A 25,828-nucleotide genomic window follows, 5' to 3' on the forward strand; every position below is an offset into this window, starting at 1 on the left:
GGTGACTCAGTGGTTAGCACGGCTACTGCATTACGCTAGAGACACAGGTTTGATTCCACCCCCAGGGGACTGTCCGTGTGAAGCTTCCACATTCTCCTCAAGTCTGTGTGGGTTTCCTCCAGGTATTCTGGTTTGCTACTACAGTCAAAGATGTGCAAGTTAGATTGATTGGCCATGCTAAATTGCCCATAGTGTCCAGGGATATGCAGGCTGGGTGGATTAACCATGAGAAATATATGGTTATAGGGATGGGGTGGGTTTGGGGGCGGATGTTTTTCAGAGAGTCGGTGTGGACTCAATGGGCTGAATGGCTTGCTTCCACCTGTAGGGATTCTATGATGATACGAAGCCTAAATATTGCCTCAGATATTATGAACTGAAATTAAATATCGAGATTATCTTCTTTTACATATCTCTTTTTTGTTTTCTTTTTCTAATTTGTTACCTTAGTTTATTCATTCACTTCTTTATATTTAGCACAATTAGCTGGAAGTGCTTGATGCCAACTGTTCAGACCATAAGACCATAAGACATAGGAGTAGAAATGAGGCCATTCAGCCTATCAAGTTTGCTCTGCTATTCAATCACGGCTGATGGATTTTTAAAGAGTGTGGTGCTAGAAAAGCACAGCAGGTCAGGCAGCATCATTCCTTATGAAGAGCTTTTGCCCAAAATGTCGATTTTCCTGCTCCTCGGATGCTGCCTGACCTGCTGTGCTTTTCCAGCGCCACACTCTCAACTCTGATCTCCAGCATCTATAGTCCTCACCTTCTCCTGATAGGTTTTTCAATCCCATTTTCCTGCTTTCTCCCCATAACCTTTCATCCCCTTGGCAATCAAGAACTTGTCTAAATCTATTTTAAAAATACTCAATGACGTGGCCTCCACAGCCTTCTGTGCCAATGAATTCCACAGATTCACCACTCTCTGGCTAAAGAAGTTTCTTCTTATCTCCATTCTAAAAGGTCTTCCTTTTTCTCTAAGACTGTGCCCTTGGGTCCTTGTCTCTCCTGCCAATGGAAACATCTTCCCAACATCCACTCTGTCAGGCCGTTCAGTACTCTGAAAGTTTCAATTAGATCTCCCCTCATCCTTCTAAACCATGGTCACAGGCCATTGTCCTAAACTCAGCAGGGACATGCTGTGACTAAAGCAAAATATTCTGGATGATGAAAGTCTGAAACAGACAGAGAATGTTGGAAAAACTCAGCATGTCTAGCTGCAATTGAGTTTTGAGGAAGAGTCATACCATACTCGAAGCATTAACTCTGTCTCTCCCTTCCCAGATGCTGCCAAACCTTTTTGAGCTTCTCTACGGCCATGCTGCCCCAGGCTACTAAATGAGAATAGAGACATTGTGAAAAAAAAAGACCCATTAGAATGCTGTCACCACCCCTACTCCCAAAACACATATGAGGTAGATAAAAATATGATTTTTTTTTGCCAAATATCAGTGGTTGCCTTCTATATGAGATCAACTTTTATATAAGATCAAAGCTCAACAAATTTAATGGAAATGAATATTTTACTTACATTTGCTCTACATTTGCTAAAATTACAATCCAACTGAAAAACACATCCCATTAAAATGAAGCAAAATAACGATCTTACTAACTGCATGACAGTGTTTTTATTTTAATGAAAACGTTTTCCATTTACCGTGAATTTGTTTCAGTTACATTCATGTGATACACTTCTTCAGCCTGAATAAATAAGGTAAACTTGCTGTCCAGTCCACATGAGGCAGCAGTACTAAATTGCCTGATTATAATCCTTTGTTCGAAAAGCCATAGGATTGAGCACAAGAACAAATTCAAGGAGATTCAAGACAGCTATTTTAAGATTGTAGCTTGCCCAACTCAGGAGAATTTAAATTCCCTTTAAAATGAAATTTTGTGGGACACATAGATTACTCCAAGTATAATCACATTGCTGTTACTTTCTATAATGGAATGAAAGGGTGGAGCTGAAAATCAAAATAATAAAAAAATTGTAAAATTTGTCTGACAGTCCATTTCATAATGGTGAGGCTGTGGTGAAGAGTGAATTGAAGACTGTTTAAGAGTTGTAACCATTTGTGATTCATTATATTTAATTGGACTGTCTGGAAATTTCTGGTTTATAAAAGAGGCACCAAAGCTTGGAGTTTTAAAATTAAGTCTCAAAGATTTCTGCAATGTGTTGTGATGTGTAACATTGTTGTAACATTAAAACATCCAGAACTGTGCCCCACTTGAAACTGAATGGAACAGGAGGCAGAAATCGATGGTAAAATAGGGTAATGAAACTAACACTGCTTCAACATCACCATCACACCTCTATGTACTAATGCTCCTCTGTTCCACCTCTAGAACAATTGTCCCACTCTCTCTTCCCATCCTTCACATGGATATGTTTCTGGATGGGGAGATTCCTATCCCACAATGTCCAATCCCAATTTCCCATTTGTCTCTCTTACTACTTCAGGACTGACTTTATGAAGGCAGCGATAGGCTCACAATCACAATGGAAAGACACCAAAAAGTGGTAAAAAGAGCTAAGATCCAAAATAAATTTTAAAAACAGTTCAATACCTTACAGCTACTTGTTCTGCAATCAATCATTGTCCTGAGGTAATAACTATGTTTCTATCTGCACAGATGCTGTTTGAACTGCTTAACGTTTCCAAGCATTTTTGATTATTCTTTTGAAAATAAATGTCATTTTGATTTGGGAAGCACTTAAGATCTGTTCCTCTACAATGCTGGTCAGCCTTTGACTTGGTAATAGAAATCCCACATGTTATTCCTCTCCTAGATTCCTGGATGAAGTTTGCAGTGATGGCAACGAAACAACAACATTTCTGCCTGAAACAAAACAAAACTCCAGCCAAGCATTCATTCTTTGCCTCATCCCTATCCTATATTCCACACAACAGATTAGAGGCAAAATACATACTGAATTCGAATCACTGAAATATTAGCAGCTGTGGCTTCAGTTGCCTGGGCCCTAAATGTCTCTACCTCTCTCTACTTTTATTTTCTTCTTCAAAACTTTCCAAAAAATTATCAATTGTCTAAGTGTTTGGTCATCTAACCTAGCATGTCCTCAAGCACACTGTTGTTAACTTTGGCTTGGGTTTCTTGTTTCCCACTCTGCACACCACTGAGGGAACTGTTATTAATAGTAAAGGTACTAGATAAATACAAGTTGGTAAATAAGGCATTTTTTTATTCCTTTGAGTTTAGCAGATGGAGTGAGTGAACCTATTGAGTGGTTTTAATTGGTTTGAAGCAATCAACAGGGTAGGTACGACTAACCTACTACTTTTGTCAGATGATGAAGTATGAGAGGGCATCCTCTTAAAATTGGATCTAGGTTCACTCAGGAGGGACATTCAGGATGTTCTTCTGCAGAAAAAGGGTAGTTGGAATTAAGAGTTTGCTCACTGAGAAAGCTGTGAAAGTGAGAATAATTAGAGTTTACAAGAAAGCGATCAATAGATTTTTAGCTGGCAAGTGATTATGGAGCAAAGAGCAGTGAATGGATATGAGGTAATGATCAATCTTGATTCGATACATATGCAGCACAGATGTCCTTTTCCTATTCCAATAACTTGAATATTAGTCTGATCCCTGAATGTTATGTTGCTATTTTTGGTCTCTTTCCCAGTCACTTCAATGATGGTGACTAGACAAGGGAGCTACATAGCATTTTTATTTTCAGGGAGATGTCAGATTAATCTGGTGTAGAAAGATGTTTGCACCTAGTTCCTTCTGGTATGGTATTAACTTACAAATCCTACAGTATGTAACCATGGCCTGAATCTTAATTTGTGTTTTCTTTTTGGCTAGAATAGAGCAGCATCACTGGCACAGCACCTTCTTTAAAAGGCTACTGTGCATCTGGACAGGCGCCATTTGTCCAGAGCTGCCCAGCATAATTCCTGACAGAAGCCTTAGATATGGCTGACAAGGGCAAATTTGCACCCCATTCTGCTGGCAAGGACTTGAATGGCTTGGTGAATGGGATGGTGTAGATGTGAGATTTTATCTTCCCCCATGACCACCTGGGAAGCTACAACACCAGACCATGCCAGTCTCATCTGAGGTTGCGACCCAGATGGATACAGTGTCAGCCATCTGGAAGACCATGCAATGTTGTAGGAAGAAGGTTAACCACCTTTTCCACTCTGCCCGTGTGGTGTCACTGTTTTCTAACCAATACCTCATGCTGACTTTAACTCTGTTCCTGTATCCACCTCCCACCAAGGCTCATGGTCTACCACACTCTGTTGCCAAAAATATCTTCCCCACTCACTGTCTATCATGACAACCCCTGATGCCACTAATCCTTATATGCTTGGGACACATCCCACCTGCATGAAGTGTCAGCTGGACAAGCAATTTTATCTCCTTAATGACTGCCTCTCTCTCATTCCAGGAGAAAGCAGATCCCAGTAGTACAGAAAGAGTCAAAGTGGGTTGCCCAACCCATGTAAGGAGAGGTTCCTGACTCTGACTGCTCTGAGTGGCTGACTGACCATATCCAAGCCCCTGGACTGGCAGTGGAGGCTGCCCTTGACTTACTCTGCTGGAACTCCTGGATGGACTTAAGACTGCTAGCAACTAAGATAAGCTTTCTGGTTTTATGTCTGTGGTATCCAACATGACAATGCAACTTGGTGTCTCGGGCTTATTATGAACAGGTGAAATTTAACACTGCAGTTTGTGGAATCAACTTGGACCTCACTTTTGTTGAGATTTCAGTAGCTGTACTGAACAATCCTCCAAATCTCCCTTCCAACAACAGCTCCTACACTTCAGGGAAAGCTTCTTTGGCAAAGAAACACTTTGGAATGTCATGGCATTGTGATAGATACTAAATAAATGCAAGCTTTTTTTTCCTGCAGCGATGCTGCCATTGGGACGATTAGAATGAGAATTCAAGTGATCTCAACTGGCAACTATGTATGTTGGCATCTGAAACAAATGCACAGATAATCTATCTGGTCCTACTTCTTGTAAATTTCAAATTGTTCTTTGAATAAATGAGCTGAGGGAACCTTCCTACATTTGATTCATGTTGTTGCTTAAATAAAATAGCTAGAATCATCTTCAATTGTCTGTTTGAATGACTCCAAAAGTAGTATTTATAAAATCATTCAAACATTTCAAAAGATTATCTCTGTGCTGACCTTTTTTTTTGCATTCTTTAGTGTCTAAATTTATTCCAACAAAGTAAATCATTTTCATTATGAAATAGTCATCAAGAGTTCAGTATTTTGCAATTGCTCTATAATCTATCAGGTCATGTGTCAGAAGTCAAGATGCAACTGCTTTATGGCAGAGATTTAAGTTTTTATTTATGGTTGACATCTTTGCTTAAAATACCATTGAACTCCATGTTAGCACATGTCATTAAATCATACAATGCTGAAGGAGACCATTCAGTCCATAATGCCTGTGTCAGCTCTTTGAATGATCTATCCAAATAATCCCACTGCTCTGCTTTTTCCAACAAGAGTGAATTAACCACTATGTTAAAACAATGCTTTACTAAATATTTTGCAGAAACCAATGTACAATCAAAATAAATTATTCAGCCAAAGCTCTATCTGCTGCTAATTAACTATTTAGGTTTGATCATGAATAAACAGAGGATTGGAAATGTTTTCTTTGCCATGTTGGAGCTGATTAAATTTAAACCAATTAGCACATGCCACATTTCAAACAAATCCCTTTCCTGAGTGGCTCAAGTGGCCATCTGACTTATGAACGGACATTTATGGGCAACCAAATTGTTTATATTGGTGAACCAAGCTATAATGAAGAACCAAATCATACATGTAACAGTGTAAAGACATTAAATTCAAGAATTGTAAAAAAGTAACCAGTAGAATTATTGCACATTCCATTTTTCTTCCATACATTTCAACACCTTTCATCTCCAGATGTCCATCAGTACAGCAGATATTGTATTCTCATTCCCATTCAATGCTACTGTACAGTGTTGTCCTAGGCCTTTTGCCCCATCATCATTCGAACTTTTTGTGATAATTGACATTTTCTCCTATCCTGACTTCCAAAGTTCATTATCTTCATGAATTGGTAAACATCATCAATGTAAGAGAAATTTCCTGTCTCCAATATCATCTTAGGATTTGTTTCAACATGTTTGCCTTTGAGATTAGGAAAGTTCCTGGTTCAAGCCTATTCAATAACTTACATACATAACTTAGAGTGACAGGGTTGGTGCAGTTGTAGTTGATATGGTATAGTTTCAGAGGTCCTCATTCATACGAATAATTAAATGGAGGTCCAAGCTGTCTTTTCAATAAAATGACATGCAAGTACATTGTACCTTTTAACATCTTAAGGTGTTTTATAGCCAATGGAAGTACTTTCAAGTATAGCCATTGTTGTACTGTGAAGATTGTTTGTCCTGTTGTTTTGACAATTGATCTGTATCCATCCACAGGTGCTATGTTTTTCTTTCCATGAGGCATAATCCACACTATAGACTTTACAGCTATCTTTCCAAATATCTTTTTATCTGAGTATGCTGTGTGCTTCCATGCTCACCTCCCTGATGAATTCCTTGTTCAGTATGCAGGGATCGCCCATGTGAACCTGTTAGAATCCATTGTAGAGTCCAATGACTTCAAACAAGAGATTTGAATTTGCAGTGATCAATTTCAACAGCCATGATGTGGAGGTGCCAGCGTTGGACTGGGGTGGACAAAGTTAAAAATCACACAACACCAGGTTATAGTCCAACAGGTTTGTTTGGAAGCTAGCACTTCTAAATAAACCTGTTGGACTATGACCTGGTATTATGTGATTTTTAACAATTTCAGTAGAGCATCCAATCTGCAAGTCTTAAGATTTTTACTGCAGCAAACAAGTTAAAACCAATACTAACAATTGGAGAAAACAGTTAATGGTTCAAGTCCAGTAACCCTTTCTTACTGGACTCAAAATGTTTAACTCTGTTTTCTATCTACAGGTGCTTCCAAACCTGTTGATTTTCTCCAATAATTTCAGTTTTTTGTGTGTTTCAGGTCTCTAGTACCCACAGTTTGTGTTTGTTTTTCATTCACTAAATAATCCTTAGTAAACCATTAATTCACTAAACTACAGAAAATATGTTTCCCATTTAGCTTTCAAACATGATGGAAAATCATATGGCACAGTTATACTTCAATGGTCACTCTACACAGAATTGCAGGTTTGACAGGTACCAGTCCAAAATATGTCCCAGCTTCTCAACTTCTCCCTGTTCTACTGAGCCAGAAAATCAATTACCAAATAATTTTCACAGAAATCATGAATGGAACGTCAGCAGTAAGGCCTATTCCGGCTTATTATTCTCTGCTCCCCCATCCAACCTTGGACAAAGCACGTGGAGGCCTTAGATTTCTACAGGATGTGTCTCATCAACAACAGTCATCCCTTTTGCATTTCTTCTTGATAGCCCATTTATTCCTTTACCATCCACACCAGATTCAGCCTTTGTCTCTCTATAAAACATCCCTATATCTCTCTTATTGCTAAAAAAGTGGGAATTGAAAGTCTGTTGTCTTTGAGCAGAGCTGCTCTTGACTTTATTTCCTGATTGAATCTGCCTTTGCTCTCACTCAGTCTTAGCCAAGACCTCACTATCCTCATAGTAATCAAGACACCCAAACTTGTTAGAGGAAGATTGTGAAGAAGATGATGAAGATACCCCATTTTACCTCGAATCAAAGATATCCAAAACATCATTACCTTACAATATGTTGTATTCATAGCAAACTGGTTAGGCTACTTCTGGAATACTGCATGCAATTCTGGTCTACCTACTATAGATAAGATTTGTTAAACTTGAAAGGGTTCAGGAAAGGTTGATAAGAATGTTGCCATGATTGGAGGGTTTGAACTGAAGGGAGAGGCCGGATAGGCTGGGGATATTTTCTCTTGAGTGACTGAGGCTGAGGGGTGACCTTACAGTGGTTTATAAAATCATGAGGGACATGGATAGGGTGAATAATTAAGGTCTTTTCCACGGGGTGGTGGAGTCCAAAAGGAGGGGCAGAGGTTTAAGGTGAGAGGAGAAAGATTTAAAAGGGATCTAAGGGGTTTCACACAGGTGCTGGCGCTTGTATGGAATGAGCTACCAGAGGAAGTGGTGGAGGTACAATTACAACATTTAAAAGGCATCTGAATGGATATATGAATAGGAAGGGTTTATTAGGATACGAGCCAAATGCTGGCAAATGGGACTAGGTTAACTTAGGATATTGGGTCGGCCCCCAGTTGGACTGAAGAATCTGTTTCCATGCTGTACATCTCTATGACTCTAATGCCGTGAATTGTTCACAATTAATTTGGCTGGCTTGAGTCAGCAATTCAAATGGTTGTCTTCCAAACCAGCTTGATGGTTGGTTTACTGATACGAATGCTGAAAATGTGTTGCTGGAAAAGCGCAGCAGGTCAGGCAGCATCCAAGGAGCAGGAGGATCGACGTTTCGGGCATAAGCCCTTCTTCAGGAATGGGAAAAGTGTGTCCATAAAAGGTAGGGAGAAGGGACTTGGGGGAGGGCGTTGGAAATGTGATAGGTGGAAGGAAGTCAAGGTGAGGGTGATAGGCCAGAATGGGGTGGGGGTGGAGAGGTCAGGAAGAAGATTGCAGGTTAGGAAGGCGGTGCTGAGTTTGAGGGATTTGACTGAGACAAGGTGGGGGGAGGGGAAATGAAGAAACTGGAGAAATCTGAGTTCATCCCTTGTGGTTGGAGGGTTCCTAGGCGGAAGATGAGGCGCTCTTCCTCCAACTGTCATGTTGCTATGGTCTGGCGATGGAGGAGTCTAAGGACCTGCATGTCCTTGGTGGAGTGGGAGGGGGAGTTGAAGTGTTGAGCCACGGTTGGGTTGGTTGGTCTTACTGATACATATGGCCATTCCCATGTATCCGGCCGACTAAAGAGTCAGGGCAATTGTAGCTCCTATTCTTTCCCCAGTGGATTATGGAATCCGAATCATGTCAGCACAGCCTAACAGCACAAGAAAAAGAGCCGCCCATACCGATGCTGAAGACCGTCTGCTTTCAGCGCAACCATAATGCCTGTGATATATTCTCTGCCTCACATGAGGACTCAGTGGCTTTTGGTGGTCGGTGGTTTAGTGGTTTCTTGGACAGAGTTTCTTTGGGACTTGCAAGGAATAAGGAAGCATTTCTTGGCTTTGCAAGTGATAACAACAAACAGAAACACAACACTGGAACTGAAGAGGCTCAGGAGAGTTGAGTTTAATTTGCAGATTTGTTGAAGTAGATCCTGAAGCTGGAACACCCCCAGTCTCAATGATTCCCCAGGTTCTCCAAGTCCCGGGTTGCCTTTACAAGTGAAAGTTGTCGCCCAGCTGGGCCAGTGTTCAATCCCCATTACTTCACAAAGATCAGTTCGTCTCTTCCTTTAGTGTCGTATTAGTGTCGTCATTGAACCACGGTAAAACAGAATGCATCAAATGCTTCTTGTACAATCACCAACCCTTGTGGTGGTTTGGAGCGGTTTCCATTCCACTGTGCAAATTGCCACGACTATAGCTTGCCGAAGGCGGGGGGAATTTCAAGAACCAGTAGCGGACAGTTACCTTCACTAAACACGCAGCACTTTTCCAACCTATAGTGTAACTCTAGACGCTGCCCCTCCCTTTCAAACATTCAGGAATAAATGTATGATATGGTAGAAAATAAGCGGCTGATTTGTCGGTTTAATGTTCCATTCTTGTCTGTGGTAAAATCCTCCAGCAAAACAGAATGTCATACTATTAAAACAGTTCCCAAAGGAATATACAAGACGTTAATCTCTGGGATAACTTCATACACGGTACCAGTAATTGCCAGAACCCAAGACTTGTACCTGTGATGCAGAACATATATAGTTGACAAAACGCTCTAAGTAGCCACCCCCACCCAACCAGCTTTCCTTCTCTCTCGGTGTCTCAGAGCTCATTACCTCAAAGTTTTTTTTTGCCCTCGGAAACAAGCTTATTAACCGTGGGATGAATTGAAGGATGATTTATCAATGTGGAATGCTACAGCCGGCTCCACGCCGTCCATTCACAAAGAGGGAGCAGGAAGAGGAAGCAACCTCCTGTGTGATTTCTCTTCCACCGGGCTCAGTTCTGGTGGCGAGCCTGTAGAAAGCGCCAGCGGAACATCTAGTGCAAGGAGCCAAGGAAGCGTCCTCCAAGCTCAGTTTAGGGCGTTATTCCTCTCACAGCCCTGCCTCGTTTGTCAGCGACGCAGGGGGAACAGTCCCAGAACTGGTGTCCACCTCCGGGTGATTACCACAGGGACCGTGGAATTATAAACAGCATCTTTGGGTAAGTAGTGAAACAGAACTATTCTGTGTGCGTGTTTGCCTGTGTCTGTCGCCGCTGTTATTGTCGATATTAATACCGACTGCTACAGAACGCTCTGAAAATGCATCTCCTAAGCTTGCCTTTGCTATTGTAAACCAGTTTGGAAGTTGCAGTATAGGAAATGAATACAGCGAAACGGTTTCTAAATGCCTTTCGTGATAGAAAACGCTCGACATTTGCTCGTACATGCAAACCGATTCGACCCATGGGTCCATGTAAAGTATGTAGAGAATAAACCCAGCTTACTTTTACTGTCACATTTCCAGCACTGTCGACTGTCTCGCCGTGAGCAACATGGACATAATTCTCGCCAGTGTTTAGATTTAAAAACAAACTGGATTGAATTCTATCGCTGCTGGGCGCGTTCACTTCTGAATCCATCCTAACCTTTTGTGCACATTTACGCTGAGCAGTCTTCACTGCCCGATGTCCAATGAACACACAACATAATCAGAGCAGCCTTGCAAAATAAAAACCTCCTGAAACTTGTTTGAAAATAAATATTTGGTTCCTTACATGTTAATGCGCAGAATATAATGACATGGTTAGTTTCCTAAATTCTTATAGCTCTCTAGCTTTCTGTCAGAATGTTGAGTAAGGCTGAGAACTGTTCAGAGCTGCCAAAACTGTAATGTTAATGCCAGAGCAGTAGTGATTTTGTTTTAATATAAAGTCCATCACTGTTAATGAGCTAACATTTTGACACCTACTGCCGGGAAAGAGTTCACAAATGACGCCTGGACTTCAAGCAAGGATTCGGTCGGTATTCTAAAATGTGCTGACAACCGATCGTTTCAAATTGCATGCTGTAAATAAGGTAAGCAAGTCGTTTTCAGTTCGGATATCTGACCACAACTGATACCACAATCCATCGAACTGATTGGAGGGCGGGGAGCAGAGATTGAGAAAACCAAGCGGTGAAATCTCAATTGACGACATTGCAAATTCGGAGTAAGTAGAGATTTCTTTTTTGAATTTTCGCAAGTTAACAAATCGGTTGGTTTACCGAGAAACTCAAGCCTGTAAAAGAAAATGAAGCTTGATTTTAAATCAACTTTCGGTTCTCATCCCAAATTAAGATGTAGCAGAACTGAATGATTGAAATGGCCCTAATTAATCACTAATTGTACTGAATGGATTTTTCTTTAAAAACGCACACACACATACCAGTTATAGGACATTTGCAGAAAAGACGACGCTAGGAGATGCACTATTCACGTCTTGTACCTACGGGAGCTAATCGCCCCGCCCATGCCGTGCGAATGGATAGGGCTTCATTCAACTTGACTGCCAGAGAAGGAAAAGCGGCATTCCTTCTTCTTCCTGCCAGCACCAGAGCGAGCCCTGTTCTCAACTCCTCTATTTAAATCACGTAGGTTCAGGTGGCAGCTTTTACCCGGTCTATCCAGTTGTGATTCTGGACAATGAGTGCTGTTCACCAAACAGTTTTTTTTGTGTTAACTTTCAGACCTCTGCTAAGCGGTACACTCCAGCACACACATCTCAGCTCGTCTTGCTGAGCTCGGATATTGCAGAACAGGTGCCTCACAACTCCGCATCTTGTAATCGTGCGTGTCTTGTGCATGTCAGTTTATGGAGAGAACGTTGCCAATCAGAAACCTTAGCCAACTTATTTGGGGAATTTGGATGTCCTTCACTGTCCATCGACTGCACAAGTATCTTACTAAGCGACAAGACTACTTTTTTTTTTAAATGACCATCAGTTCTGGCGAATTTTAATAAACTGCACTCCAGCATAAATCTGCAGGTGCCAGGGCCGATATCAAGAAGTGCAAATACCGTGTTCTTTTTTTTGTCGCTTTAGTGCAACCGTCATTGGAACTGAGATTAGCTACAGTCTAATACACTGCCGACAGCTATAGGGAAACGCCAGGGAAGCATTACTGTTGGATGCACTGCATTTTCAAGATTTGGTTTTGAAATGGCAGAAATCATTACTCTAACCTCACTTTACCGTCTTCTGCCATTCAGATTCCTCCCATATTCAGTCCCCGGCTCTGATGCCTGAGCATGCCATGATGCTTGGCAAAGAGTCATACTTGTGAAGGAGTGTTCCTAGGGAGTCCGTTGCTGTGATATTTTCCATGTTAATCTCCAGGGTGGACAGCAGGAACTGCAATTGTTCAGAGTTTACGGCATTTTACCAGATTACGGGAGAGAGAATAAAGGGAGAAAGCAGGCTGCCTTTTAGCAGTATCACCTCCCCTCCCCGCAAAAAGAAAATGCCATTGAGACAATTCTTTGCGAGACATAGTGGCTGCCTTTTCAAAAATAAGACATGGGAGGGAAAGTGACTCAGCGGGAGTCAGTCTGTCTCAGGTTGTTTGACCTTATTAGGGGGAGTCCCGAATGTCTTGCACAGAGGGAATGTTCAAACCTGCAGGTACGTCTTATTGTGCAAGAGTTATCGATGGTAGGATGTCATTCTTGTTGAGGGAATCGCTTCAAGTGTTTGTTCTCAAATTCCTTGACTCAGACTGTTAATCAACAAAGCTGCGAGCAACCTTTAACGTTTGTTAGCGCCCATTTCACCGTGTCTAAGGGCACTAACCACCTGGAAACTCAACTCCCCTGTGTTCGGTTCATGAACAGCCAATTTGCTTGATATATGATTTTTTTGGATGGTTTAAATAGCGCTATATATTCCGTTGTTACTCCGTTCAAACCATTGGGAGATCTCTGCCTTCGGGCTGGGTTATAATTGCAATCCATGTGGACGTTGATAGATACGCCATGTTTTTCATGGACGTGACATTGGTATCTCACAGGAAATCTTGGTGTCCAGCGTAGGTGGTCATTCAAACCTGAACCTACTGGAGCCAACCCAAGTTATGAGACTTACAACTTCAATGCGTAACCTAATGTCAGAGAAGGCTCTGTGGCAGCTTCTAGGCTGCTTTTTACAGGTTCTGAGCCAATATCTCTTCACCACTTAAGCAAGATACTGCTGCAGCTCACCCAGCAAAGGCCAGATGTTTTGTCCTAGAATTATCATGGGGATAGAGAACGTGTGGCAATGCCACTGATTCAGTAATCCATAGGCACAGATGGACATTGGTTTGAATCCTACGATTGCAGTTAGTGAAAGTAAAATAAATTAAGCTCTGGAAATTATCTTAGTCAACCTGTTACACAAATGTTAATGCACACACCCTTGAAGGAGGTAGGACTTGCACCTGAGTTTCCTGGCTCAGAGGTAGGGACACTACCATTGAACCACATGAGTCCCAGATTGCTGTATATCAGAGCTAGCCTGTTACAACCATGTATCAATTGTTGCTGAAACTCATCTGATTCGTGACCTGGTTCATCTAAGTCCACAGCAATGTGGTTAACTCTTAGCTGCCTTCTGAAATGGTTAAGCAAGATATTCAGTTCAAGGGTAATCTTTTTTTGTGTGTGCAGGTGTGAGACACAGTGAAAGACGACAGGTGTATCAATCTTTATTCAATTTCCACCAGCAGGAAGTAAGGAAACACAAGGGTGGCCAGTGACAAGCAGTGCCCTTCTCAAAGGGCAATGCTGCACGAAGAAAAAAGTGAAGAGAGGGTAGGGATTAAATCAAAATAGAGTTGGAGGGAGAAATAAAGCAATCCACTCCCTGTGGTTGTTCAAGATTAATTTGGGATTGTGAATAAATGTTGGCTCAGCTATCAATCATATATCCTATGAAATGAGAAAAGCAAATAAAATCTCATTGGCTGTTCTACACTTTTCCAATCATACAAAAGACAGTAGGCAATTCATCCCTTGAGCACATTTCATCTAATTACATTAGTGATGCATGCATCTTAACTCTATTTACCCGTTGTTGTTCCCTTAATATCCTTAAACAAAAATCCACCAAAAATCTTGAAATTGAAGCTTTGGAACTTGGGAGAGTTCCAGATTCTGGTTACAGTTTGAGAGGAAATATATCTTGATATCATTCTTGAATAGCCTGCCTCTAACATCAAGGTTATGTCTTAATGTCCAGAACTTCCCACTTTTAAGGAATTGGGGTGGCACGGTGGCTCAGTGGTTAGCACTGCTGCCTCACAGCACCAGAGTCCCAGGTTCAATTTCAGCCTCGGGCGACTGTCTCTGTGGAGTTTGCACATTCTCCCTGTGTCTGCGTGGGTTTCCTCCCACAGTCCAAAGACATGCAGGTCAGGTGAATGGCCATGCTGAATTGCCCATAGTGTTAGGTGCATTAGTCAGAGGGAAATGGGTCCGGGTAGGTTACTCTTCAGAGGGTTGGTGTGGACTGGTTGGGCTGAAGGGCCTGTTTCCACACTATATGGAATTTAATCTAATTAAGTAGTTTCTTTCCATCTGTATGTTTCAAGGATGCAAGATGGTCTTATTGAAACACATCAGACCCTGAGGGGACTTGATAGGGTGGGTACGGAGAAGCCATTTCCTCTTGTGGGGAATACTGAAATGAGGGGACATAGTTTAAAAATAAGAGATCTCCCTTTTTAAAACAGGTGAAAGAAAATTTTGTTTTCAGTATCATTAGTCTGTGATATTCTCTTCCCTAGAAAGCAGAGGTCAATAACTCAGAATATTGAAGGCAGAGTTTGATATATTTTTGATGGCAGGGGAGTTGAGGGTTATAGGGTCAGACAGGAAAGTTGAGAAGAGACCAAAACCAAGTCAACTATAACCTAATCGATTGCTTGAGCAGGCAGGAGGGTTGAATGGTCTTTTCCTGCTCCTAAATACTTACGTCCCATGTAATATCAAATTTAATCCTTGACCCCTCAGTTAGATCACCTTTTTAATATTGATTCGGACATGAGCTTGCAAGGCCATCTGATTCAATATTACCAAATCTGAGTGAGACTCACCTGTATTCCTGTGATGAGATTTATATTATTCTGGATTTAGGTTTTGTGAACACTTACTGTAGTCTATCTATATTGATGTGACAATATGTTTGAACCATCTTTCATCCTTCAGTTCCAACGCTTTGTATATTTAATTTTATTTCTTATCCCCTTGCTCAATTTTTCTGATGATTTTCTGATTTACACTATTCTTGTTGTGCTTCTTGGCTTTCTCCAATTTCTTCATTGGGCAATGGTCTTGCAATTATTTACACATATTGCACAATTACAGAAGCTATTAACCAAACTGCCCCAGGCATCTGCTCTCCACTCAGCAAGAACTGAAATCTCTGCTTGGCCATTACCTCACAATAACCAGTGGCTATTCTCCTTCGTGGGAGGAAGAGATAAAGGACTTCTGTTTGGCACTTTGGACATTCAATCCCAATGTTAATCACAAAATCTCAAAACTATGCCATCCTTTTTTGACTGGATTGGAACTCAATACTTTGATTGTGAGCTGGAGCACAAATTCATCACTGTTCACCCAATCTTAAAATAAAATCCCTGGAGGGATATACCTGTTATCGGACTCAGCAAAGCATCGTACTTAGTTTCACATTACCTAGTATGTTAATGCATACATGAATAGGCTGTTGATAGCAGGAAAAATTATTTTGCTGGCTGAATTACCATTCACTTACTAAAATGTCCCTAAACATTTGTTTATCACCTACATGGAAGTTCTGAGCTTCGGTAGCTAGGATGCTAAAGGGAAGAATAAGTGTACATCCTGTAATAGGCAAACAGAAACTCCACAGGTGAACATAGGTTTCTCAACAGTTCAATTTGGCAACTCTCATGGGACAAAATTTAACTCTACAAGTGGAAGAGTTTTGGATGAGTTAAAATTAAACCCACAGTTTGTCTTTTCAGTCAACAAACTCAACATTTCCCCATCTGCTTCTCTTCCCTATCTTGTCTTGTTTCTCTTATTTCTCTGACTATAAGTTCTGAAATTTTCTGCTGTTTCACCTTTTGGGTCCAAGCTGAAAACCTGGTTCATCCTATCAATCTATATCTTCCACACCATCAAGTGGTATTCTTTCTCATTTTGGAAAGTCAGGTTAAGTTTTGCTCATCTGGTTAGTTGTGGAGCACCAACTGATTTTTAGATGCGAGATCTATAGGGGACCAATAGTGGCACTGGCCTGAGTTGTTTCTGTGGTGCATGTCCACTAGCCTCAGAAAACATGAACAGAAACCCATTCACTGGGCTTTTTCTTACTGCACCACCAACTGAAACCATGCAGGAAATGAGTGTCATAAACTGACCATCAATAGGTGGGCAATGTTGTTGGGCACTGATCTTACACATCAATTCCTGCCTGATTCAGGAATGGCCTCTGGACATCCATTAGTTAGAACTTTGCATAATGGCTGCTGGCTATTGAGAGCAGAAATGGGATGAATAAAATGTGCTTGCTCTGCATCATCTTATGAACATCCCTTTGCTTCCACCCAGCAGCAGGGCCAGCCAGCACCTATCTCAGCATGTGAAAATGAATCTCAGACTTACAGACTTGTTATGCTGTGGAAAGAAGCCATTTAGCTCATCATGCCTACACTGGTTCTATTAACCAGTGGAAATCTCCTGCCATTTCCCCACATACTTACATGTCATTTCTATCCTGGTATTCATCCAGTCTCCTCTTGGATGCCTCAATTCACCTGCGTTCACCACGTTTCCAGGCAGAGCATTCCATAAGCTAAAAGTTTTTTTTTCACCTCCTACCACCCTTGCTTCATTCGCAACTCATTTAAAATGCCCTATTTCCATATCAGGGATTTGAATATAACCCAAATTTGCAGATTAAAATCCTCAGTTTGTAAGGGACCTGAATTTTGAAGTTTTGAGGACACCTGATGAAGTATTTAGTCATAGAGCTTTAAGCATGGAAACAGACCCTTTGGTCCAACTTGTCCATGCTGACCAGTTATCCCAAATTATGGCTCATATCCCTCTAAAACCTCCCTCTTCATATACTTATCTAGATGCCTTTTCAATGCTGTAATTGTGCTAGCCTCCTCCACTTCCTCTGGCAGCTCACTCCATACACGCGGCACCCTCTGTGTGAAAACAATTGCCCTTTCGATCCCTTTCAAATCTTTCCACTCTCACTGTAAACCTATACCCTCTAGTTTTGGACTCCCCTGCTCTGCGAAAATACCTTGGTTATTCACCTTAACCATGCCCCTCATGACCTTATTAGCCTCTATAATGTCACCTTTCAGCCTCCAACACTCCAAGGAAAATAGCATCAGCCTATTCAGCCTCTTCCTATAGTTCAAACCCTCCAACCCTGGCCACGTCTTACATCTTTAAATCATTTCACGAACGCTTTCAAGTTTTACAACATCCTTCCTGGATGTTGTAAAACTTGAAAGATCATTTTGATCTTTTACTATAAATTCTGTGTCCTATGATCCAGCTCTACTAGCTACCTGACGAAGGAGCAGCGCTCTAAAAGCTCGTACTTGCAAATAAACCTGTTGGACTATAACCTAGCATTGTGTGTTTTTTAACTTTGTCCACTCCAGTCCAACAGCAGGACCTGCACATCATGAAGTCCATATTGATCACATCCACCACTCTACCTTCATCAATCCTCTTTGTCACTTCTTCAAAAAACTCAAAGATAGTGAAACATGATTTCCCATGCACGAAGCATGTTGACTTTCCCATATGAGTCGTTGCCTTTTCAAATGCATGTAAATCCTGTCCCTCAGGATCCCCTCCAACAATGTGCCCACCACTAATGTCAGACTTACTGGTCTATAATTCTCTGGCTTTTCCTTACTCTTTTCTTAAATAGTGGCATCACATTAGCTAACCTCCAGCCTTCTAGCGCCTCACTTGTGATTATTGATGATGCAAACATATCAGCAAGGGGCCATTCCAGGTTCAGTGTGGAAAAAGTTGCTGAATAGTCCAATCTTTTTCTGAGAGCAGGCACAAAGGTGGCTGGAGTTGGAACTGTTGCACTAATAGGGTAGAGAGATGACTATTTGCTGGTCTAGAGTTAAGTCATTTTGTTGAGGCAGTGCTGAGGATGCTATATTCAGCATTTTACCCATTGCTGCTTAAAGCTACCTCTACCGAGCAATCTGCTGTCAAAGTATGCCATGCTTGCCTTTTTTGCACTGGATATCTTCACACATCCATTGCTTATCTGCAAACATTCTGTGATAGCCATTATACAAATGTTCCTAGATTGGCCCCTCTTTCTGCTCCACTCAACTTTGCCTTCTAGAAGAGATCTCTGCCATGTTTCTGATCTGATGAAAGACAAATTTATATGGTGTTCTTCCCCATTTCAAGGTGTAGTCAATGCTGTAATGATTGGATTCCGAGTGTTGATGTCTCCAAGTTGAGAGTCCATTAAAAATAATAACTTGAAGGATATTCCAGTAAATCACAGACAAATAAACTAGAACATCTTAGTGCTGAAAGTTCAATTCAACAAAAAGAAGCTGGTCTAATGGTAACCATGTAACCACTGTCTGTTGTCATAAATACCAATCTGGTCCATTAATGTCCTTTAGGCAAGGAAATCTGACATCAATATCTGGCATGGCATACATGCAACATCATATCCACAATAATGTGGTGCAATGTTAACTACCCTTTGGTCAATTAGGAGTGAACCAGTGATGCCCACATCCCCACACATGGGTTAAAAAAAAGCACTGAATGTTATTTACAAATGTTTGGATGAACCTTGACTTTGCAGCCTGAATCAAATATCAGAACAAGAACCATGAAAACCTAAATCACCTAGTTATTTTGGTAGGATGGGGAGTGAGAAGGCTGCTTTTTTCCCAGCCTGATGCACATGTACATAATTTTCAGCCGAGGGTCACTGGACAATTACTGGATTGGGAACCATTGCTAATTTGGTAGACTCCATAACCATTGGGATGTTGAGGCCATTTTGGTGGTAGTACTTGTCATTGTTCTGTTAAGCCCTCTCACTTTCAGAGACCAGGAATCAAACTTGGCCTGTTATTGATGTTTGTATCTTAAATTCACAATGAACAATGCACTGTTTGAGGTTCTAGGTTATGTGAAAGTAATATTCCACCATGAGTAGACTCAATTGAAATTAAATTGATTTCACCTCTGCTTAATCAACAATCTAAGTGCTAGCAAAGACTCGATTATATTCTATTATATTTTTGGTGTTTACAGATATCAATCAATCTATATCTCATTTTGCCATTGCATTAGAATGTTCAGTACAATTTGTTAATGTACCAGCACGTGATCTTGAATCAGAAATGCATTTGCAATTATTTTTCACTGATTGCTTAATAGATTGTAATTACACATTCCATTTATCTTCAACCTTATTCTGAGAACTATTCCTTACTTTCAACTGCGAATACACACATTTTTCTGTTGGAGTTAGCCAGGGGTCGGTGAAATTCATGTTCATCAAGGGCACTTCACTATTCTGAGAAAACATTTTGCAAGTAATGAACACAAAATGAATAATAGTGTTACCGAAATCTTTTTTATAATGTTTTAAGTATGTTCATATCAATTGGCAGCACCATTCCTAAACTATATTTTATTCAGACTATCACAGAATATACAGGCCAATCAACTAATTGGTGTTTATGCTCTGCACAAATATCTCACTGGATGGCCTCTCTGCTCATTATTTTCCATCTATTTAACTCATGTTCTCGTCAATGTGTCTGTGCTATTCATCTGAATATCATAGATAGGAAGTTTCAAATCTTACCAAAAGCTTGAAGACATCTATCATGTCACCCCTTGGTCTTTTCAGAGACAAGAGTCCAAAGTCCATTCACCCTTTTCTGATAGGTATTGTTTCTCAGTTCTGGTAGTGACTGAATTACCTTTCATCTTCTTCGTTACTTCCTCAAAGAAGTCATTAAGGCTGACCAAGCACAACCTTTTTTTTAGAATCTGTGTTGACTGCTTTTCATTTTTATTTTGTTTCCATATATTGTTCAATTCTAGCTTTTGAGTAGATACTCTACAATTCCTACCACTGACCCTAAGCTGTAAGTCTGTAGGTCCCAGTCTTGCTGTGTATTGATTTGTCACTGTGGGTCTTTTCAAAACAGCTTAAGTGAGGCTCATTGTTTGTTCAAACACAACATGCATTATAACTATCCCTTACCCTGTTCCAATTTACAAATATAATTTCTAACAACATCCAACAGATTGCAATGTAGAATTGAAAGGGTCAGATTGAATTTGTTTTTCCTAAGACAATGTTACAGCAGGATTAAAAGGTTGGAGACCATAAGTTGACAATTAGCACCAGAGTAGACCCTGAAAATGGTCTTGGTAAAAACAGTCGATCTTCCATAATTACACCGGCACCACTCCCCACCTCTTCCTCCGCTACATTGATGACTGCATTGGCGCCACTTCGTGCTCCTGCGAGGAGGTTGAGCAATTCATCAACTTCACCAACACATTTCACCCTGACCTTAAATTTACCTGGACCATCTCTGACACCTCTCTCCCCTTCCTGGACCTCTCCATCTCCATTAATGACTACCGACTTGACACTGACATTTTTTACAAACCCACCGACTCCCACAGCTACCTGGATTACACCTCTTCCCACCCTACCTCTTGCAAAAATGCCATCCCGTATTCCCAATTCCTCCGCCTCCGCCGTATCTGCTCCCAGGAGGACCAGTTCCACTTCAGAACACACCAGATGGCCTCCTTCTTTAGAGACCACAATTTCCCTTCCCACATGGTTGAAATTGCCTCCAACGCATGTCGTCCACATCCCGCACCTCTGCCCTCAGACCCCACCCCTCCAACCGTAACAAGGACAGAACGCCCCTGGTGCTCACCTTCCACCCTACCAACCTTTGCATAAACCAAATCATCCGCCGACATTTCCACCACCTCCAAAAAGACCCCACCACCAGGGATATATTTCCCTCCCCACCCCTTTCCGCATTCTGCAAAGACCGTTCCCTCGTGACTACCTGGTCAGTTCCCCCTACAACGCACCCTCCCATCCTGGCACTTTCCCCTGCCACCGCAGGAACTGCAAAACCTGCATCCACACCACTTCCCTCACCTCCATCCAAGGCCCTAAAGGAGCCTTTCACATCCATCAAAGTTTTACCTGCACATCAATGTCATTTATTGTATCCGTTGCTCCCGATGCGGTCTCCCCTACATTGGGGAGACTGGATGCCTCCTAGCAAAGCGCTTTAGGGAACATCTCCAGGACACCCGCACCAATCAACCACACCGCCCTGTGGCCCAACATTTCAACTCCCCTCCCACTCTGCCGAGGACATGAAGGTCCTGGGCCTCCTTCACCGCCGCTCCCTCACCACCAGACGCCTGGAGGAAGAACGCCTCATCTTCCGCCTCGGAACACTTCAATCCCAGGGCATCAATGTGGACTTCAACAGTTTCCTCATTTCCCCTTCCCCCACCTCACCCTAGTTCCAAACTTCCAGCTCAGTACTGTTCCCATGACTTGTCCTATCTGCCTATCTCCTTTTACACCTCTCCACTCCACCCTCTCCTCCCTGACCTATCACCTTCATCCCCTCCCCCACTCACCTATTGTACTCTATGCTACTTTCTCCTCACCCCCACCCTCCTCTAGCTTATCTCTCCATGCTTCAGGCTCACTGCCTTTATTCCTGATGAAGGGCTTTTGCCTGAAACATCGTTTTTACTGCTCCTCGGATGCTGCCTGAACTGCTGTGCTCTAACCAGCACCACTAATCCAGAATCTGAAGATGGTCTGACGCGCTTGAAAAACTTAAGGCAATCTTGGAATATTTTACAATGTTAAAAATGCTCAATGAATGCACAGTGGTTATTGTTAAAAGCTAAATGCCAGGTATAAATTATGCTAGAGATATGTGGATAAGAGTTTAATCAAATTTCTGTGATCAGTAATAAAGTACCCATTCTAAAATTTATCAAGGCATTCTTTGAACTATATTCTGTCTATTATTTTTCAGTAATTAGTTATCTCACAGTATAGGAAAAGGTTAATGAAATAATATATCCCTACGCTCCATTTACCTATTTGAAAATAAATTTATTTTTAAAATAGTTTCTACTTTTTCATATTTATTCTCTCATTTACTTTAAATTTATTTTGCTTGCAGCTGCAGAATAAGCTATTAGTTGACTGAAGCTTTCTTTGCTCTGACTGAAATACTTGGCAATCTCAACTTGAAAACAGCACCCTCTGTTGACCATATATTTGTTCCCTGCTTGAGCTATTCTGATGAACTCTGCTTTTAAGGCTGCTCACAGGTGAGTGAAGACAGCCCAGGTGCCCTCTCCTCAGATACAGGCCAGTGGTAAAGATTTTCATTTGGAGATGTTCTCAATGGAGGAAACTATTTTCTAAATTCGCGAATACTAGAAAATTTGGATTTCTTTCAAAACATTAATTAGGCCACAAAGTTGGGTTCTGTGACACTTCAAGTGCGTGCACCATGGATTGAATCAGAGGGTGACTACCTAAGCCCTAGTGAACACATGACACACCCTCCACCTGATGATGTGATTCCAGTGGAAATATACCGAGTCACTGTACAAAGGACGTTGAGTAAAGGTCTCGCATTCCGATGAAGCAGTATTTTAAATGCTGCGTGTCTGTTTGTATGTGGTTTTAGGGTGGAGAGAACACCTTTTTATCACCAGGAAACCGCCATCATTGTGACCAAGACTCTGAACCTCACCTTATGAGGAGGAGGTGAAGGCATGGAGTGGTACTCAGGACATGTTCATTTGGATGGGCTGGCTGAGACACTCGGAGTCCCCTTTCTTTAGGGGAGCATCCCATTATTGCCATTGATGCACTGTCTTCCACCTTACCATCCATACAGGACATTCTAATATGTGTCACCTTGGTTACAACCCTCAAACAATTGCCATACCATGCATCATTACCCAAAAGCATACCGCTTTATGCAAACAAAACTTTGTCCTAATCCGTTCCATTTCTGGTTTCTCCTACGTAGGACTGCCCAGTACCTGCACTGCAGCTGAGAAAGGCAGGAAGTAGTACTCTATAATTGCCCTAAGTGGTCTTCAATGATACCAAATGCTAGGAGCTCTGTAACAATCAGCTATAGAATATCCAGGGATATCTCATCCTCCTTCGGATCAGTGGATTAAGCTGTGCCTCACTCCTGCTGATTTCAGCTTTCTTAATTCTATTGAGTGAGGCTTTTTTTTACTGGCAGAAGATGGCAAAATGTATGTGATAGTGTTCCATTTTGTTTGATGTGCCTGCCCTCCATAGCTAAAAAGCTGAACGTACTTAGAAGCAGCAAGAGGTAGGGGTGAGTCTAACATCACCAGAAGGAGTGTAAGAGTGAGATGTCTGAATTTCAGTTGTGATTTATTTAATACTGATGACAGTTGATGAGTGGTGATAGTGTGAAACACCATGCAGAATGACAGGTTGGTAGAGCATTGGATAGGAGATGTGATATTATGATGGATTTATGGGAACATAGGACTTAGGAGGAAAAGGCCATTTGGTCCTTTGAGTCTGCTTTACCTTTCAATGAAATCATGACTGATGGGTTGTGGCTTCAACTCTTATTTCATGTATGCACCTCAGAACCCTGACTCCTTTGTCTATCAAATATCTATCAAACTCAGCCTTAAATTTACACACTCCAGCCTCCACTCCCTTTCAAGGAACAAAATTTTAATGGCAGAGAAAAAAAACAATCTCCTTCTCTGCCTTAAAGGGTGAAGTTCTTCCTGAGCATTGCTCGAGTCTTAATTGCACCACAGGATCTTACCTGTTTAAATCAGACCATTGCTCATTTCATTCTTCTAATTTGAAAGGATACAGGCCCAACCTGTTCTCCTTTCTTCAAAAGAAATACTTTCATCCCAGAAATGAGTCAAGACAATGTTCATTGATCTTGACCACTAATGTGAGATCAGTAAACTTCCTACGATACTGTTGCAAGGTCTTTTGAGACAGGCTCTGGACATTCAGCTCCTTGACCACCTGTCCCCATTCCCCCCCAAGACTGGCATTGTGATGTGACATTCCTCAGGAGCCTCTTATCCCCATACAGAAATATGGCTTCTCTTTTCTTGTCAACGTCCATTTAAAAAAAAAGCCTCAAGAACAACTTAAATGGATTATGGAGGCCTTTCTCTGTCCTAAAAGCACTTTTTCTCTTTCTTCCAATTTCAGCAGCAATATTCAGCAGCAGTTTCCACTCAGTCATTGTTACTCATATTTACGAGGAGGAAGCTGCCTTTAAGAGCTGTAGGGAGGTGAAAGTGAGGGCTGCAGGTGCTGGAGATCAGAGTCGAGAGTGTGGTGCTGGAAAAGCACAGCTGGTCAGGCAGCATCCGAGGAGCAGGAGAATTGATGGTTTGGGCATAAGCCCATCATCAGGAATGAGGTGACCACTGAGCCACAACAGGTAAGATTAGGGCAGGATCATAGTCATTCCTGATGAAGAGCTTATGCCTGAAACGTCGGTTCTCCTGTTCCACGGATGCTGTCACTGGACCTGCTGTGCTCTTCCAGCACCATGCTTTAAGAACTGCAGCCTGGCTTGAACATATGCTTATAGTTTCTATTGCAAGGTTCCCTAATTTGTAGCAAGCCAACAAAATTGATTCCGCAGGGCTGTGCACAAAAGTCACGGAATGAAGGTGGCAGCACTGAAACTGCATGCTTCTCTTGTTGATGGGAATGGGTGTGGGCAGACTGTCTGCCATATCAAAAAGTGTACGCAAATGAGTATTTAGCCATTAGCTCTCAAAGATAAAATAACAAATTGGATTTGTGGATGTATATCAACTTAATCATAGTAAAATGTCTGAAGGAGTTTCATAGGAACTAAATTCACCACTGAGCCACAATAAGTGAGATTAGGGCAGAGTCATACAGCATGGAAACAGATCTTTTGGTCCAATTTGTCTGTGTTGATTGGCCATTCCAATCTGACCGAGTCCCATTTTCCAGCATTTGGCCCAAATCCCTCCAAACCCTTCCTATTTATATATATACCCAGATAGCTGCATCTGCCTCCACTTCTTCCTTTGGCAGTTCATGCCATACATGCACCACCCTCTGCATGAAAAAGTTACCCCTCAGGCCCTTTTTAAATCTTTCCCATCTCACCTTAAACCTATGCCCTCTAGTTTTGGATTCCCCCACCTTAGGTAAAAGATATTGGCTATTCACCCTACTCATGTCCCATATGATTTTATAATCCTCTCCAAAGTCACCCCAACCTCCAATGGTCCAGAGAAAAAAAGCCCCAGTCTATTCAGCCTCCCATTATAATTCATACCCTCCAATCCCAGCAACAGCCTTGTAAATCTTTTCTGGACCGTCTCAAATTGAACAACATCTTTCCTATAGAAGTTCAGCAGAATTGAACACTTTATTCCTAAATTGGCCTCATCAACGTTCTATATTGCTGCAACATGACATCCCAACTCTGATACTCAGTGGTCTGACCAATGAAGGTAAGTATACCAAATGTTTTTTTTTCATCACCCTGTCTACCTGTGACTTCACTTTC

The 25,828-nt window shown here is 41.6% G+C and overlaps 1 protein-coding gene across 4 annotated transcripts in view; it reads left to right on the top strand.

The window, feature by feature from the left end:
• Positions 1-9,624: 9,624 nt before the first annotated feature.
• Positions 9,625-25,828, top strand: part of lingo2 (leucine rich repeat and Ig domain containing 2) — a 717,008-nt gene continuing 700,804 nt past the window's right edge. For all 4 annotated transcript variants that reach the window (XM_072587678.1, XM_072587659.1, XM_072587687.1 and 1 more), the window contains exon 1: positions 9,625-10,343. The gene's annotated coding sequence lies outside the window, so the exon portion shown is untranslated. The remainder of the gene's footprint in view (positions 10,344-25,828) is intronic.

The sequence above is a fragment of the Chiloscyllium punctatum genome, chromosome 2 (assembly GCF_047496795.1).
Source record: "Chiloscyllium punctatum isolate Juve2018m chromosome 2, sChiPun1.3, whole genome shotgun sequence".
NCBI classification, from domain to species: domain Eukaryota; kingdom Metazoa; phylum Chordata; class Chondrichthyes; order Orectolobiformes; family Hemiscylliidae; genus Chiloscyllium; species Chiloscyllium punctatum.